Source organism: Alligator sinensis, unplaced genomic scaffold, assembly GCF_000455745.1.
Source record: "Alligator sinensis unplaced genomic scaffold, ASM45574v1 scaffold288_1, whole genome shotgun sequence".
Taxonomy (NCBI): Eukaryota; Metazoa; Chordata; order Crocodylia; family Alligatoridae; genus Alligator; species Alligator sinensis.
Window position 1 is genome coordinate 1248073 of NW_005841876.1, and position 15442 is coordinate 1263514.

At 44.7% G+C, this 15442-nt stretch overlaps 1 long non-coding RNA gene across 1 annotated transcript in view; it reads left to right on the forward strand.

Moving 5' to 3' along the window:
• Positions 1–1323, forward strand: part of LOC112549168 — a 6904-nt gene extending 5581 nt beyond the window's left edge. The window contains exon 3 of the long non-coding RNA XR_003092506.1: positions 344–1323. This is a non-coding gene — a long non-coding RNA (uncharacterized LOC112549168). The remainder of the gene's footprint in view (positions 1–343) is intronic.
• The last annotated feature ends 14119 nt before the right edge of the window (positions 1324–15442 follow it).

Below are 15442 nucleotides of genomic sequence, written 5' to 3' on the forward strand. Positions count from 1 at the left end.
GCTGCCCCCCCTGCTAGTGCTGCTGCTGGTGCCTCTGCCGGCTTCTCTACCGGCTCTGCTGCCGGCTTCGCTGCTGGTGCCTCTGCTGGCTCTGCTTCCGGCTTCTCTGCCGGCTCCTCTGCCGGCTCCTCTGCCGGTGCCTCCGCCGGTTCTGCTGCCGGCTCCTCTGCCGGCGCCTCCGCCAGCTCTGCTGCCGGCTCCTCTGCCGGCTTTGCTGCCAGTGCCTCCCCAGGCTCCGCCCCCGCTGTCCTGGGCTGCCCAATGCAGCAGCTGCGCCCCTCAGGGTGTGGGCTTTCCCCTCGAGCCTCCGCTCACCTGCTCCCCTCCTGCGCCCTCGGGGCAGCTTTTTATCTCCGCCAGGTGGCGTCTCCAGCTGACGTCACCCGACCCCAGCTGAATATGAGCGCAGCTGACGAACCGCATGGGTGGTTTCACCGCACACGTTTCCCCACGCCTTTCAGACCCTGCAGGAGGTAAGTGGGGGCTTTCTTTTGCTTTGGCCTGGGGTCCTCCTGTAACCCTGGCTCCCCTGGGACACTCACAAAGTTCATTTACCTGAGATTTACTTTTTTAACTGCACAATAGTAATAAATAGCCTAGGAATAAATCTAAAGGAAATGTGAGATCCCAGCCTATGTCCTGAAATAGTGGGTTTCTCCTAAGCGACCATTCACAGAGACTAAGTATGCTGGATGACAAAGCAGACTCTTCCTGGTGGGCTGCTACAAATTAGTAGAAGGTCAACACATAGTAATCAGCAGGGATCCTGGTTTTCTCCGATTTAAAAAAAATCCCCAGCTTTTGGATATAAAAAATTAACCTCAGGTAATCAGGGTGTAGTAACCTGTACTGTCATCCAAGGGGATGGGACAAACTAACCACATCGATACTGAATGTCATGTATATTTAGCAAAGACAAGGACATCCATGTTTAAAATCATGTCAGGTGGTCCTGTTTTACCTTTGGTCACACTCTATGGATAGATGATCCCAACCTGAGGGAGCTACTAGATACAGAGATTGCAGAAGTGATCATGGAACATAACAATTCCAAGAAAACAGCCTAGACACATTGACTCATTTTGTGTTCCAGCATTTGACCCTAAATGCCAAATTCTACAGCTCTTATGTTCACGAGGTCCCTTCCAGCCCAAAACTTCTGTGAATCTGTGTGTGTAAAGGGAACTCCTATTGACCTGCTTAAAGATCATAGTTTCATAGTTTCATAGTTTTAGGGTCGGAAGGGACCTAATAGATCTTCTAGCCCGACCCCCCGCCAGGGCGGGAGAACAACAAAAGAACCCTAAACAAAAAAACGGGACTCAAATGAGTCCAGCCAGGTAGGTATCCAGCCTCTTCTTAAAGATCCGCAGGGTAGGGGCCAGCACCACCTCCCTTGGAAGTTGGTTCCAGCTCCTAGCCGCCCTAACTGTGAAGTAGTTTTTTCGGATGTCCAATCTGTACCTCCTCTCCATCAGCTTGTGCCCATTACTCCTTGTTATGCCAGCAGGGGCTAGGGGAAACAGCGTCTCCCCCAAACCCTTCTGGTTCCCCCTAGTGAGTTTATAGACGGTCACCAGGTCCCCCCTCAGCCTTCTCTTGTGGAGGCTGAATAGGTTCAGGTCCCGCAGTCTCTCACTGTAGGGTCTGCCCTGTTGTCCCCGGATCATGCGGGTGGCCCTCCTCTGGACCCTCTCCATGTTGTCCACATCCCTCCTGAAATGGGGCGCACAGAACTGGACACAATACTCCAGCTGCGGCCTGACCAGCGTCGCATAGAGGGGGAGGATCACCTCCCTGGCTCTACTCGAGATGCACCTGTGGATGCACGACAAGGTCCGGTTAGCCCTGCCAACCATGACCTCGCATTGTCGGCCCATGTTCATCTTGGAGTCAATAATGACACCAAGATCCCTTTCCGCCTCCGTGCTCTCAAGTAGGGAGTTCCCCATCGTATAAGTGTGCTGCTGGTTCCTACTACCCAAGTGCAGCACCCTGCACTTGTCCGTATTGAAACACATCCTGTTCCTGTTTGCCCACCCCTGTAACCTATCCAGATCCTTCTGCAATCTCTCTCTCCCTGCTAGCGTGCTCACCTCCCCCCAAATTTTGGTGTCATCAGCGAATTTAAACAGGTTGCTTTCCACCCCAACATCAAGATCGCTGATGAAGAAATTGAACAGCGCAGGCCCCAGGACCGAGCCCTGGGGGACTCCACTACCCACCTCCCCCCAAGTCGAGTATGATCCATCCACCACCACCCTCTGAGTGCGACCCTTCAGCCAATCTGCAATCCATCTGACCGTGTAGGCATCTATGCCACAGTCGCCTAGTTTATTAATTAGGATGGGGTGAGAGACGGTGTCAAAGGCCTTGCTGAAGTCCAGAAAGACTACATCCACCGCGACACCTGCGTCCATGGCCTTTGTGACCTGATCATAAAAGGCAATCAGGTTGGTCTGGCATGATCTCCCCCTAATAAATCCATGCTGATTGCCCCTGAGCATCATTTCTGATGCCGGCCCATCACAAATGTGCTCCTTGATGATCTTCTCAAAGAGTTTCCCCAGGATTGAGGTGAGACTGACGGGCCTATAGTTGCCCGGGTCCTCCCTTTTCCCTTTCTTGAAGATGGGGACCACATTAGCTACCTTCCAATCGTCTGGCACCTGGCCCAAGCACCACGATCGCTCGTAGAGCAGTGCCAGGGGCCCTGCAATAACCCCAGCTAGCTCCCTCAGCACCCTGGGGTGGAGAGCATCCGGACCCGCTGACTTGAACTCGTCCAGCCCCTCCAGAAGCTCTCTAACCCGGTCCTCCCCAACCTGAGGTCTGAAGGCGACCAACCTGAGGTCTGAAGGCGATCATGAGATTCTCTCTTAAAAGCTTTCATGAAACACTCACATGAACTCCTACTTACAAAAGGACAATAAACTGGTTTAAAAGATTTATTTTAAGACAATACATTTCTCGCTCATAGCCCCATTTGTTCAAATTAGCCAAAAGGTGTTTGTATTTTTAATTAAGTGCTGTATTTCAAAAATAATTAAAACATTGTTAAATGTTGCTACTATCTCCTCAATAATACTCTAACCATGAAACTAAATAAAATATGGAAAGACTTATTAGCAATTAATACATTCTGGCAGAGGAATTATAAGGTATACTGGTAATAGCAGTAGCAACCTCAACAGTTTAACTTCCTTGTCAAACATTGGCCTTAAAAGGGAAGTAGTGTGTTTAGACTACTTCATTCACCAGCCAAAATCCACTAAAAGAGTAATTTTCATTTTATAAACCTACTCTTTTTCATGCACAGCTGAGAGTACTTGCAAATGGGTTCACCTTATGAATGACTATGATTGTTACAATAAAAAACCAGTAGTAACATAATACAATGAAATATTTATCACAGACTACTTATTGCAAAACCCTGTGCTTCAATTCCTGTAGCATCAGACAGACTACACTGGCAACAGAATCTTTTCTATATAGATAAATTTTAAAAAACCTTAATTTTGCATTTAGTTTCCTGACAGAGTCATTAATAATGCTTAAGACAGATGTGGGTATTTGACCCCCACTTCTCCTCCCCCAAAGGGCACAAGGTGAGATGTAGCTCTCTAAGGTTTGCCGCAGAGGACTGTAGCCTTTAAGAAAGAGTTTAGGATTGGGGTGGGAAATTATTTGGGCTGAAGGCCCACTTAGGGAGTTTTGGTGAGCTGTCACAGGCTGCATGAGCATTAGGCCTGTGCAATATGGCTAGAATTTGCTTCGGATTTGCCTGATTTGGGGGGCGGTGATTCGAATCACTGTCCCGAATCAATTTGGCCAAATCTGATTTGGAGATATGGCTGCTGCTGAATCAGGCAAATCTCTGAATTGGACAGGCCCCATCCCCTGCCTGCTCTCCCAGCCTTGGCAATGGCTGCCATGCACACCCCAGCCCCCGGCACTTCGAAGAAAAAAAAAGCGCCCACTCACCAGGTGCTGCCCAGTGAAGGCGGGGATCCCTGCTTCCCCCCACTGCCCCCGGTGTCAAGGGAAAAAAACCCTCCAGATTCACTGGGTCCTGCCCAGTGGGGGGCGATCCCTGCTGCCCCGCACTGCCCCATGCTGGCCGGGGGGCGCTCTGCATGAGTCCTCAGAAGTCCTGAGGCTGCTGCAGCAGCTGGTGAGACCAGGGTTTTTTTTGTTTTTTTGCTTAAAAGGCTGGAGCTGGGGTGGGCGGGGCAGCCATGGGGGGCTAAGGAAGCAGGCAGAGGTTGGTGGTGTCATGGCAGAGCCCCCTACACAGCATGGGCCAGTGGGGGGCAGTGGGGATCACGCCCCCTGGCAGCACCCAGTGAGTGGGGGCTTTTTTTTAAAGCACGGGGAGCAGGCATGGGTCAGGGGGGCTGGGGAAGCAGGCAGGGGATGGTTCCTGGCAGGGGTCCCCCCATGCTCCCCTCCCGCCTCCTCAACCTTCCCTCCCCTGCCCGCTACTTAGCAGCTCCAAGTCTGGATCCGGCTCCCTGCTTCAGTAGGCAGGGACTGCCCAAATCACCAAAGCTCTCCAAATCATTTCCAAATTGATTCAGAGAGTTTCAAATTGATTCAGGCCTTTTAACTGGTCCCCTGATTTGATTTGGATTCAGCTATTGAATCAGGCCAAATCTCCTCCAAATCAAATGAACACCCGAACCTTCTCACAGCCCTAATCAAATATTATCTATGTTATACCTTTATGAATCTAGTCAAAAGTAAAAACATCCACGTTTTTCTCAAAACACATTTTCCTCAAAACCCAAATTTTGAAAACCCAGTTTCAATAATGATTTAGAAGTTAAAATCTAACCAGGGTGGAGTGAAACTGTCATAGGAAATCTTATTTTAGTGAATAACATTTGCCAGAGGTTAAAGGAAACAAAATTGTCAATCACCCCTGTTCTTTCATGTTCCGTTGTTGACTAGACAGGAAGCTGGCAAAATCTGACCTTTTCCCCTTGAAAAAAAAAAAGCAAAGTATAACTTTTATTATACTCTTTGAGCTGGTCATCGTGTTTGGTAAATTAAAACATGTTTCATAATCAACCAAGGAAATGTTTAATAATATTTGGTTTACAAAAAAGCAACATGCTAAATGGTTTAAACAAAATTAAGTTTACATATTTTTTATGGAACAAGCCAAAACAACATGTCATTCAAAAGTGTGGCTAAAAATCATTCTGTTCTACAGTAGGTCTGTGACTGGCAGGAAAAGATAAAATTAGGTAAAAAAAAAATCAATCATTTGTCTGAGCTTGCACTGAACATATAGAGATCAGTGCCAGTGAACACTAGGGCTGTGCGAAACGGCACCATTCCGTTTCAACTTCTCTTTCAACATTTCAACAGAACAGCATTTCATTTTGAATTTTGTTTTGATTCAAAACCGCTGTTCTGTTTCGTTTCATCGAAACAGTTTTGCTGTTTCGATGCCATTTTGACATTTCAACCATAGGCTATAATGGGGAAGCTCGAAACAGCCTCATTTCTGGCTTGATTTGGATGAAACTTGCAGGAATGGTAGCCCCTTCTCAGAGAAGGAAGCCTGCCAGATGTCAAGGAGATAGGTGCACGGGCTTCTGGGTTCTGGGGCCCTGCACCACTGGCTGCTGACAGGCAAAACTCGTGACATGGGTGCTTGTGCAACTGACTGTGTCTGTATTAGGGCACAGCAGGGAGAAAACAGTAGGCTTCCTAGGCCCTGCTGTGGCCATGAAGCCTGCCAGCTGTCAAGGAGATAGGTGCAGGGGTGTCTGGGTTCTGGGACTCTGCACCTCTAGCTGCTGACAAGCAAAACACAGCTCAGTAACTGACACCAAGGCAGAAAGCAGGGCAGTTCAAAGAATGATGCCTTTTATGCAGGTTTTCCATCCCTCCCACAGAGCCCTGGGAGTGGAAGAGACCTCAGGGAAGGGTGACAGTCACTGGCCAGCTCCACAGTCAGTAATGAGAGCACTCCTTCCCCACCCCCCACTTTAGTGTCTGTTTCCCTGCAGGCAAGCCCAGCTTGAGCTTTAAAACTAGAAACGTTTTTAAAAATTTCAAAACGTTCACTTGCCTCGGTCCATTTTGAGCTCTGTGTTTTGTTTCAATTTTGCTGTTTCAAGCTCAAAACAGTATCAAAATGAAACTGCCAGTGAAATTTCACACAGCCCTAGTGAACACACTGATCAAGGTAACAATATGGACATAAATATTTTTCTGTGTCATTTATTTTAAGAAAACAACCACAAAAGTTCTGAAACGTGCAACTATTTTATGCCTTTCTGATTATAAATAATAAAATAGACCTATATAGCCTCATGTGATCCCTATCAATTATTTAGAATTACAAAACAAACATTTTACAGTTAGCTCAGTCCATCTATCAAGTAACAGCTCATAACTAAATACTAACACCAAGATCCATTATCTAGGATGAAAAGAAACAAATAGGCCCTGCAATGTGTATCAGGACTTTTTGAGAGAAAGGAATAACAATTCCAGAGCCCTGATGCAGAAAACCCTGCCAGCAAGAAGACTATTACCTATTTGTATGGCAGTAAAAGTGAACTTACTGTGTCTCAGACAAATAAGAAGAAAAGATCTCTGTCCTAAAGAGATGGTATAATTTTGGGACCAGGACCCTGCAGCCCTAAACTCTAAATCTGGTCTAGCCGAGGTGTTTTATCTTTCTGCTCTAGTTTTTCCATTAGAGGAGGATGGATACCTGCCCCGTTGGATATTGTGAGGATTTATCCAGCAAAGAAATAAACTTTATATAGCGTCTTCTATTTTTTGATTTGCATAGAATGCAAATAGTCTTTACTATATTAAGAAAATATGGTAAACATTTTTATTTCAGGTAAACACATAGCAGCTATGTGACATTCAAAAATATGTACCTCCAGGCTAAGTACAGACAGTCAAAAAGCTCAAGGATGAACCGTTTCAATCTTTTCAGGTTTCTCTAAACTTCATAGATTGAACCGATAAGTAAGTGAACAGACATTCACTTTTGATTCCTGAAATGCAGCCACATGCCTGCAGTGGCCTAGGCTAGAAGCCGGGGGGGGCGGGGCAGGACACTAGAGCATGCCTCCCTGCTCAGCTGGAACAGACAGCTTAGACCAAGGCTAGCCTGCCCACCCTGTGAGGGTGGGTGGGAAGGGGGAGGTTTGTGGGGGAGATACAAAGCATCTTGGGATGCTGGGGGAATGCGAGTTAACTTGAATCAGGAAGGAGTCTGGGACAGAAGTTCAATATACCAACTTAACCCAAAATCTATTAAGTCTGATACTACATCCATCCAGGTTTAGTTTTGGACATTGCGAAAGTAGTTCAAGTGCCCTGAATTTCTATTCTGCCACTGGTTTAAACCTGTGTCTGATCATTTAAACCAGTTTGTGTGTAACTTCTGCCCCTAGCCCAAGCGTGAGCCAGAATCATCACTACTTTCTTTCAGAAATGTTTTTACCTCCATCTCTCCACTACCCAGGAGAAGCAAGTTTAAAGAAAGTCAACTGTGATCTTGTTTTAATCCTTTACATTGCAATTTACCATAGGAAAAAAAGGCTTTATTATCTAAGTCATGTATCATCTTCATCTCTTAGCACTGACGTACACAGATACAATATGCAAGTAGTTATTGTAAGCCAATGGGCCTATAATACCTTTCAATACCCTTTTTATAGACATTTCCTGTGCCCCCTCCCCAGGCTCTGAGTGCTACTCCAATCCTCTTCGCTGGCCTCATCTGCTGCTATGCTTTATGCTCCCTACCCTGTTTCCCACTCTGCTGCCTGCTCCCTCCCCAATTTGCCACGTGCAATACACAGAGACTGCCCATATCCCCTGCCCCTCCCTCCTCTTTCTCCCCTCACCCCACCCCCATGCCTGAAAGGAAGGATACTGAGCTCCACAAATTATCATACTTTAAAGCAATTATTACTGGGCAGATTCTCATTTGACACTAAGTAAGAAGGTTAATTCTACTTCCACTGACCTCTACCAATACACTTTTGACATTAGAATAACCAGGACCCAGAGCTTATACCTGTCTATCCTGACTCCATTTTACTGATTCATTATTTCTTTCATTACTATTTTCATTGTTATGTGGGGGGGTTATGCTGTCAGATGTGTTGACCTGCTCTATATCCTTTTCAGAAGACCACACCAAAGTCAATAGAGATGTGACTGCAAATCTGGACAGTGTTCTGTCAGGTGAGAATGCACTGACACTAATGCATATTAGTACTGACAACAGTGCTTCATACTTCATAAATATAAGTTTATCAGGAACAAAAAAAAGCCAAATTAAAGTTTGGAACAGTGTCCATCGTTCTATAAATATGGTACAACCTTCAATGGTAATATAGAATCTGTGCAAAAATTCCATAAATATTTCTGCTCTGTCTTCAAGAAAAAGCCAGGTAATGCATTCACATTTTAGGCTGATGACAAAATAGTTTCCATTTCACCAGTAACTGAAGAAGGACATTAAACAGCTGGTAACATTTTTAAATTAGTAAGTCTAGGTAACTTACATCTATGAGTTTAGTAACTGATGGCCAAGAAGCTAACTGGCCTATTAATATTGTTTTAAAAAATCTTTGAACACTAAGAATACTCTCTAGAAATATTCCACAGAACTGGAGGGAAAAATAACACTATGCCAATACTTTAAAAGGCCAGATAGGATGACCTGAACAAATACAAACTATTATCACCTTGACTACATCCTTGCAACATAATGGAACAACCGATATGGAACTCAGATAAAGAATTAAAATAAGGTAATGGAATGAATGCCAATTAACAACTTTATGGGTAATATATCTTACTGAACTTGATATTTTTGACAAGATTATGTTTTGTTAGTAAAGGTATTGATTTAATAAAGTGTTTGATTTAAAACTGCCTGTTATTTTGATTAAAAACCAAGTATGATACAAAATCAACATCACAGACATACAATGGATTCAAAACTAGCTAACTAATAGGTCTCAAATATAATTGTAAACAAAATAATTGAGTAGGTATCAGAGGAACTGGTCATTAGTACCATGCTATTTAGTATCTTTGTCAATATCTCAAAAGAAAACATTACTGCCAATAACATTTTCAAGTGAAATAATGATTGGGAAGCTGTTAAAAAGGGAAGAGCACAACAACTAAGAACATAAGCTAAATAAAAATCACATTATAGGTTTCTATTTGGCCAACTGTAATTAAGAACAAGAAACATATACCGTATTAAAAACTTGAAGGAATGTAGCCTGGGAGGCAGTGATTCTAAAAACAACTTGAGGGTCTTGGTGGATAATCTGTTATATGTGAGTTAATATTATTTTGGATGCATAAACAAGATGTGGCAAGATGGGGCTCCCCGACTAGCCACAGTGCTAGTTTCCTCACATGCCTTTGGGTATGTCACCCACTTGGCTCTCCTGCCATGCCTTGTTCTTAATTAACTAGGATGTTAATTAAGGCGGGAGGCTGCCGATTCTTGCCCCAATGCCAGGGGGTGCTATCTGCAGCTCCGTTCCGCCCCTACACTGCAGCCCAAGCCTCGCAGATGCCATCCATGGATGTTAATCTCACCAGCCCCACACTGGGCCCCAGAATCCTTCAGTCCAGACCCTTACAGGATCCTTCCACTCAGGTGGCTTACTCCACCTTCATTCAGGCTGCCTAGCTCCCTGAAACTATTTCCCCTCTAGGGCATGGTCCCCCCCCAGGACCTTTGGCCACACAGGCCCTAGCCTTGCCTCCAAGACCAGTCAGAACCCCAAGCCCTCAGCTCTGGATGTCCCTCGCAATGGGCCCCTGGCCCTTTTGACCGTTCTGGTCCTGGCCTCAGCATTGACCGGTTGAGGGTTCTCTACATCAGGCCTCTGCCACTAGCCCCCTCACTCTCTTGGGTCCACCTTCTCGCCCTTACTAGGGGTTAACCCATCCGGTTGTAGGACCTGGAGTAACTCACACCACGACTGGTGTTCCAGGGTCTCACAGGAACTCTCACTCCCCACTGGAGCAGCATGTCATTGTGCTCTAATCTAGCTCTTCTTTTCGACCCCCACACAGCCTCCCAGTGGTCAAGGACTTAATGGGGTCAGGACTCGCCCCATCTCCTGGACTGAGTCTCCTTACTCGGCCTCTGGCCCAAACTACAGCCTTAGGCACCTTGGCCTACTCCCTTCACATGGGGCTGCCCCCTTCACTTGGGGCTCCACATCTCTGCCCCTTCACTTGGGGCCATGGGGCTTCCCTCCCTAGTGGGCTCACAGTAGCTGTGCCTGGCCCCAACTACCTGTCTTTGAGGCCCTACACCCCAGAGGGCTCAGGTGGCCACAGCCATGCCTGGCCCCCAACTCTCACTCCTCAGGGTCTTGCACACCACAGGGCTTAGGTGGCCACAGCCATGCCTGGCCCCCAACAACCTCCGGTGTTCCTTGACCCACCCAAGGATGAGGGCTAGGGTTAAGATGCCCCTACCTGCCTTTCACCAGGGTGATAACTGGCCTGGCATTTTCTGGGGGCTCCCACACCACTGAGAGCCCCACCAGGCCACCCACTCTGGGCAGGGTGCAGTTTTAGGTCATGCGCAGGACCAGGAGCCTCCAAACCATCCCCTACAACTCCTACCCTTACCTCCAGGTTGTTATGGAGCCTTGCAACCAGACAATGTTACTGCCTCACCTGCCAGCAACAAACTGCTCTGTTTATATGGGCGGCCAGAGATCTAAAACGGCCATGGCAATCAAGCACCTGCTGGCTTCTTGGCTCCGCTCTTAAAGTGGCAGGCACCAACAGTGCCCTGCCATATAAGAGAATATTTAGCAGGAGTAATTTCAGTATTTGGCAACAGTGGTCTACTACTAGAATACTGCACACAGTTCCAGTACGTACAATTCAAGAAAGATGTTAAGAAAGGGGAGTCTTTTCAGAGAATGATTACAGGGTTGGAAAACGTATAGAGACTTTTGGAACTCAGTTTATTTAACTTATAAAAGAGAAAGTTAAGGGGTTCACCTTCACAGTCCATAGGTAGGTAACAGATATTTGATATACTCAATCAAGCAGGCCTAGTTATAAAGAGATCCAATAGCTAGAAGTAGAAACTAGACAAATCCAGAATAAGAAATTATTTTTTTTAACAAGAAGGGTAATTAACTCTGGAAACAACTTCCTTAGGGTTGTTGTGATTCTTTATCACTGGATATGTTTAAATCATAAGCGGATGTTTCCCTCCCCACCGCCCTTCTCCCCACCAAAAACAACTAAATGTTAGCATTCAAAAACAACTTTTGGATTTGAACTAGGAATTAATTACTGCAACTGCTGTAACCTGACCTAATAAGGACAAACTTAATCAGGGGTGGGCAACTTGTTGCCCACAAACTGCAAGTAGCTTCTCAGCAATGTAAATGTGGATCCTAGAAAAATAGACATAGTTAAATAAAATCATACCTATTTGTCTGATCAATTATTCTTTTACTTTTTTATTTTCTTCATTTTTCTTATTGTTTATTCTAAGACATAATTTAGGCCAGGTATTTTATACTTTTACTGGTACAAGTGATAGGAAACTAGTCTATACCTATAACAGAACAGAAGTTTGGCATACATAGATTGGCTTAAAAATGGCAGAACCCAGTCTGAGATTTGCCTCCCTCCCCACCAAAGGGAAATGTGCGTTCTGTTCACTGCCAATCTAAACTATACTATTTACAGAATACTGCGTAACTTAAATCAATTCCGCCTCAGACTTTTTTAATGTCTCTACCTAGCTTGTATTACAGAAGATTATTTGAGCTGAGCGCTATGCATAAATCATTGTCTCCGAAGATTGCTCATTTCAAACGCTTTGAGTCCTAGCATTGTGAGCTATGTCCTAGTTTGCAGCTAGAAGGGTTAAGAAGTTTGACCATCTGTGGATTAAATGATCATAAAGGTACCTCTGGCCCTAAAATCTATGGCCAGGTATAAATAGTCATCTATTTCAGAATAAGAGCAGCAATTTTATTTAATGACCTCCTTTCCCAGCTTCTGACAATCTGAAAGTGTGGGAGCAAGTGCTATTGCTTAATCCATCCCTGCAAGAGTTATTTCAGTGGTTCTCAACTGGAGAGGCACAGCACCCTAGGGTGCCATGAGATTTGTTCAAGAGTGTTGCAGCAGCACTGCCACTAAGTGAAACAGCCCCACACACTTTGTGCAGAGTCAGATCAAGAAGTGGCTGTGGCAGAAGACAGCATACCTGCTACAGCCCTTCCTGGTCCAGGCCCACATGCTACTCCTGGTAACAGAGGCACTTGGGACAGTTCCACTTGGCTGATTTATCTCCAGGTTGCCACACTGCAACCACCAATTTAAATTGTACTATGCACCTCTTCCCAGGAGAAGCACACAGGGTCAGCCTAGGAAGAACTGCAGCATGTTTATCAGATAAAACTAATGCGGGCAGGAGTGTCAGCTCCTGCTGCACCTGCTTCCCAATTAAGCTTCACACAAGAAGCAGTGGGCACTTTCATGTGGCTGCAGCAGCAGGACACCAGTTGAGAACCACTGAGTTAAGCTGAGGTAGCACAACAGTGGTTCTCAACAGGTATGCCATTAAATTCAGAAAAGTGTTGGAGGGATGCCTCGAGTCTAAAAAGTTTCAGAACCACTGGGTTACTGACTTAGAATCATTAGCATAACAACCAGCCTGAGAAGTAAAGATTATTATATTTATTTTATAGATGGGAAAATGGAAGAACCAAGAATTAAACTGCTTGCTCCAGGTCTCGAAGCAAGTCAGTGATATAATCACCATTAGTACAACCGACCCTTAGTTCCATAAGCCTTTAACACCTTTAAATAAATTAGATTCCTACTATCAAAAAAGCAAGTCCTTCACATGGTTCCATTCAATTTGTGTCCTGTCTCCCTCTTCATATAAAAACATAGGAACTGTATACAATTAACAGAACAGCACATTTCTATGCATGAAGAAAATGTGAAAGAATTTAATAACCACTAGATGGGAAGCACCTGGTATATCAGTGCCAGATGTAAATTTGTTTACAAAATCTAATTTTATCTTAAGGTTTTAAAACATTTTAAGTAAGTGCATTAATTAAAAATGTAGCATTTTATCCATTTTTGCTAGAAAAAGCAAAACAAATATGGACAATTTAGCATGTGTATATTTAAAAAGAACAGGAGCTAAAGGGATAGTTATAAAACAAACCACCCACAAACATATCACGAGACTCGTTTTCAATGCCAGCACATCTGCAAAAGTCATACAAAAATTAAAAGTTCAGAACATCTCATTCTCATGGCAACAATTTGAATACACCAGATGTATTCCCAATTTGCTCTCTAAAACAAAACACACTTTTAAATTAGGAATCTACTGATGTTTTTAAACTCTGAATTTACCTTATACCAAAAATAAAAGAACAGCTCCACAGTAATATAAAAATATTCTAAATCGCTATATCTGCTCATGAAGAAGAGTAATTCATTAACAAAAAGGGCTCCAATCCCACAAAGCACATGCATAAATTTAAGCATGCAATTAATATAGCCAAGAAGTATTGTCAACTCTGACTTTATCATGAGTCATGTAATATTAGCTATTTGTCTTAACACTTGGTGGATCTGAGAACACCAGGTTTCTGTTTTAAAAACAGACCCAGTATATTTTATAAAGGTGTTCGGAGAGTGTCTTAAAAAATAGGGGTAATAGCCTGAGAAACCCTGCAAGAGAACCAGGAACTCCCATGCACCAAAGGAAGACATTTTTAATTGAATATTTCATAATTCCCATTTTTCACCCATCTTGAAGGTGAAGTATAGAAATTATAATGGTCTGCTTTAAAACTATACACCTTGATGTCAGTTTCCATACATGTTTATATGTGTGCTCACATCTTGCACTGTTGGTTATAAAATCATAGAAAATTAGGGTTGGAAGGAACCTCAGGAGGTCATTTAGTTCAACCCCTACTCAAAGCAGGACCATCCCAAACTATATCAACCCAGCAAAGGCTTTTTCTCGACAAGTCAAAAAAAACTCCAAGGATGGTAATACCACAACCTCTCTCAGTAACCTGTTCCAATGTTTTACTACCCTCCTAGTGAAAACATTCTTCCTAATATCCAACCTAAACTTCCCTTGCTGCAACTGGAGACCATTGCTCCTTGTTTTGTCATCTGCCACCACTGAGAACAGTCCAGCTCCATCTTATTTGGAACCAGCCTTCAGGTAGTTGAAGGCTGCTATTAAATCCCCCATCAGTCTGCTCTTCTCCACACTAAATAAGCCCAGTCTTACTGAACCTCATGAGATTTCTTTTGGTCAATCATCCGATTTGTCAAGGTCTCTCTGAGTCCCAGCCCTACCCTAGAGCATATCTACTGTTCCCCCCAGCTGCAAACTTGATTGCAAACTTGAGCTGCAAACTGCAAATTTTCTCTCCACCCCAACTTCCTGGTCACTGATGAAAATATTGAACAAAACCAGCCCCAGGACCAACCTGTGGGGCACTCCACTTGATAACAGCTGCCAACCAGACATCAAGCCATTCACTACTACCTTCTGAGCCCAGTGATCCAGCCAGTTTTCTACCCACTTTACAGACCATTAATCCAACCCATACATCCTTAGCTTGCTTGCAAGACTATTGTGGGAGACCATATCAAAAGCCTTGCTAAAGTCAAGCCACTGCTCTTCCTGCATTCACAGAGCCAGTCATCTCATCATAGAAGGCAATCAGGTTGGTCACATATGACTTGCCCTGGTGAATCCATGCTGACTGTTCCTAATCACCTCATTCTCCTTCAAATGCTTAGAAATGGATTCCTTGGCAACCTGCTCCATGATTTTTCCAGGGCCTGAGGTGAAGCTGACCAGTCCCTGAATCCCTCCTCGTTTTTCTCTTGTCCAGACTAAATAAACCCAGTTCACTTAGCCTCTCCTCATAGGTCATGTTCCCCAGCCCCCTAACCATTTTCGTTGCCCTCCGCTGATCTATCAGCCCACTGTGCAAAAAGTGGGCACCACCACGTATACATTGCATATTAGAGCAGCAGTGTAGGGACATGGCCAGGCACCCAAGGCAAAGCAGAAGTGGCAACTTCAGGTTCACAATCATGAATGCATAGCTGCCAGCAGCAGCCACTTTTTTCACATCCCCTCCCACAGGTCAGTGCCCAGGGTGCCCAGTTACCCATATTGCCCCCTCATACTCCTCCAGTTACGCTACTGTATGAATAGCCATGCAGTCCTGCACTTGGTACTGAATTCAGTGCTGCTGTCTGTGTTAGACACCCTAATCAATTAAGCATCCCCTTTGAGGGAGCTATCTTTTGTGCACCCCTGACTCAGGCACCTAATTCTGATAAAGAACAGAAGTTCAGACACATACCTAGCAATTCC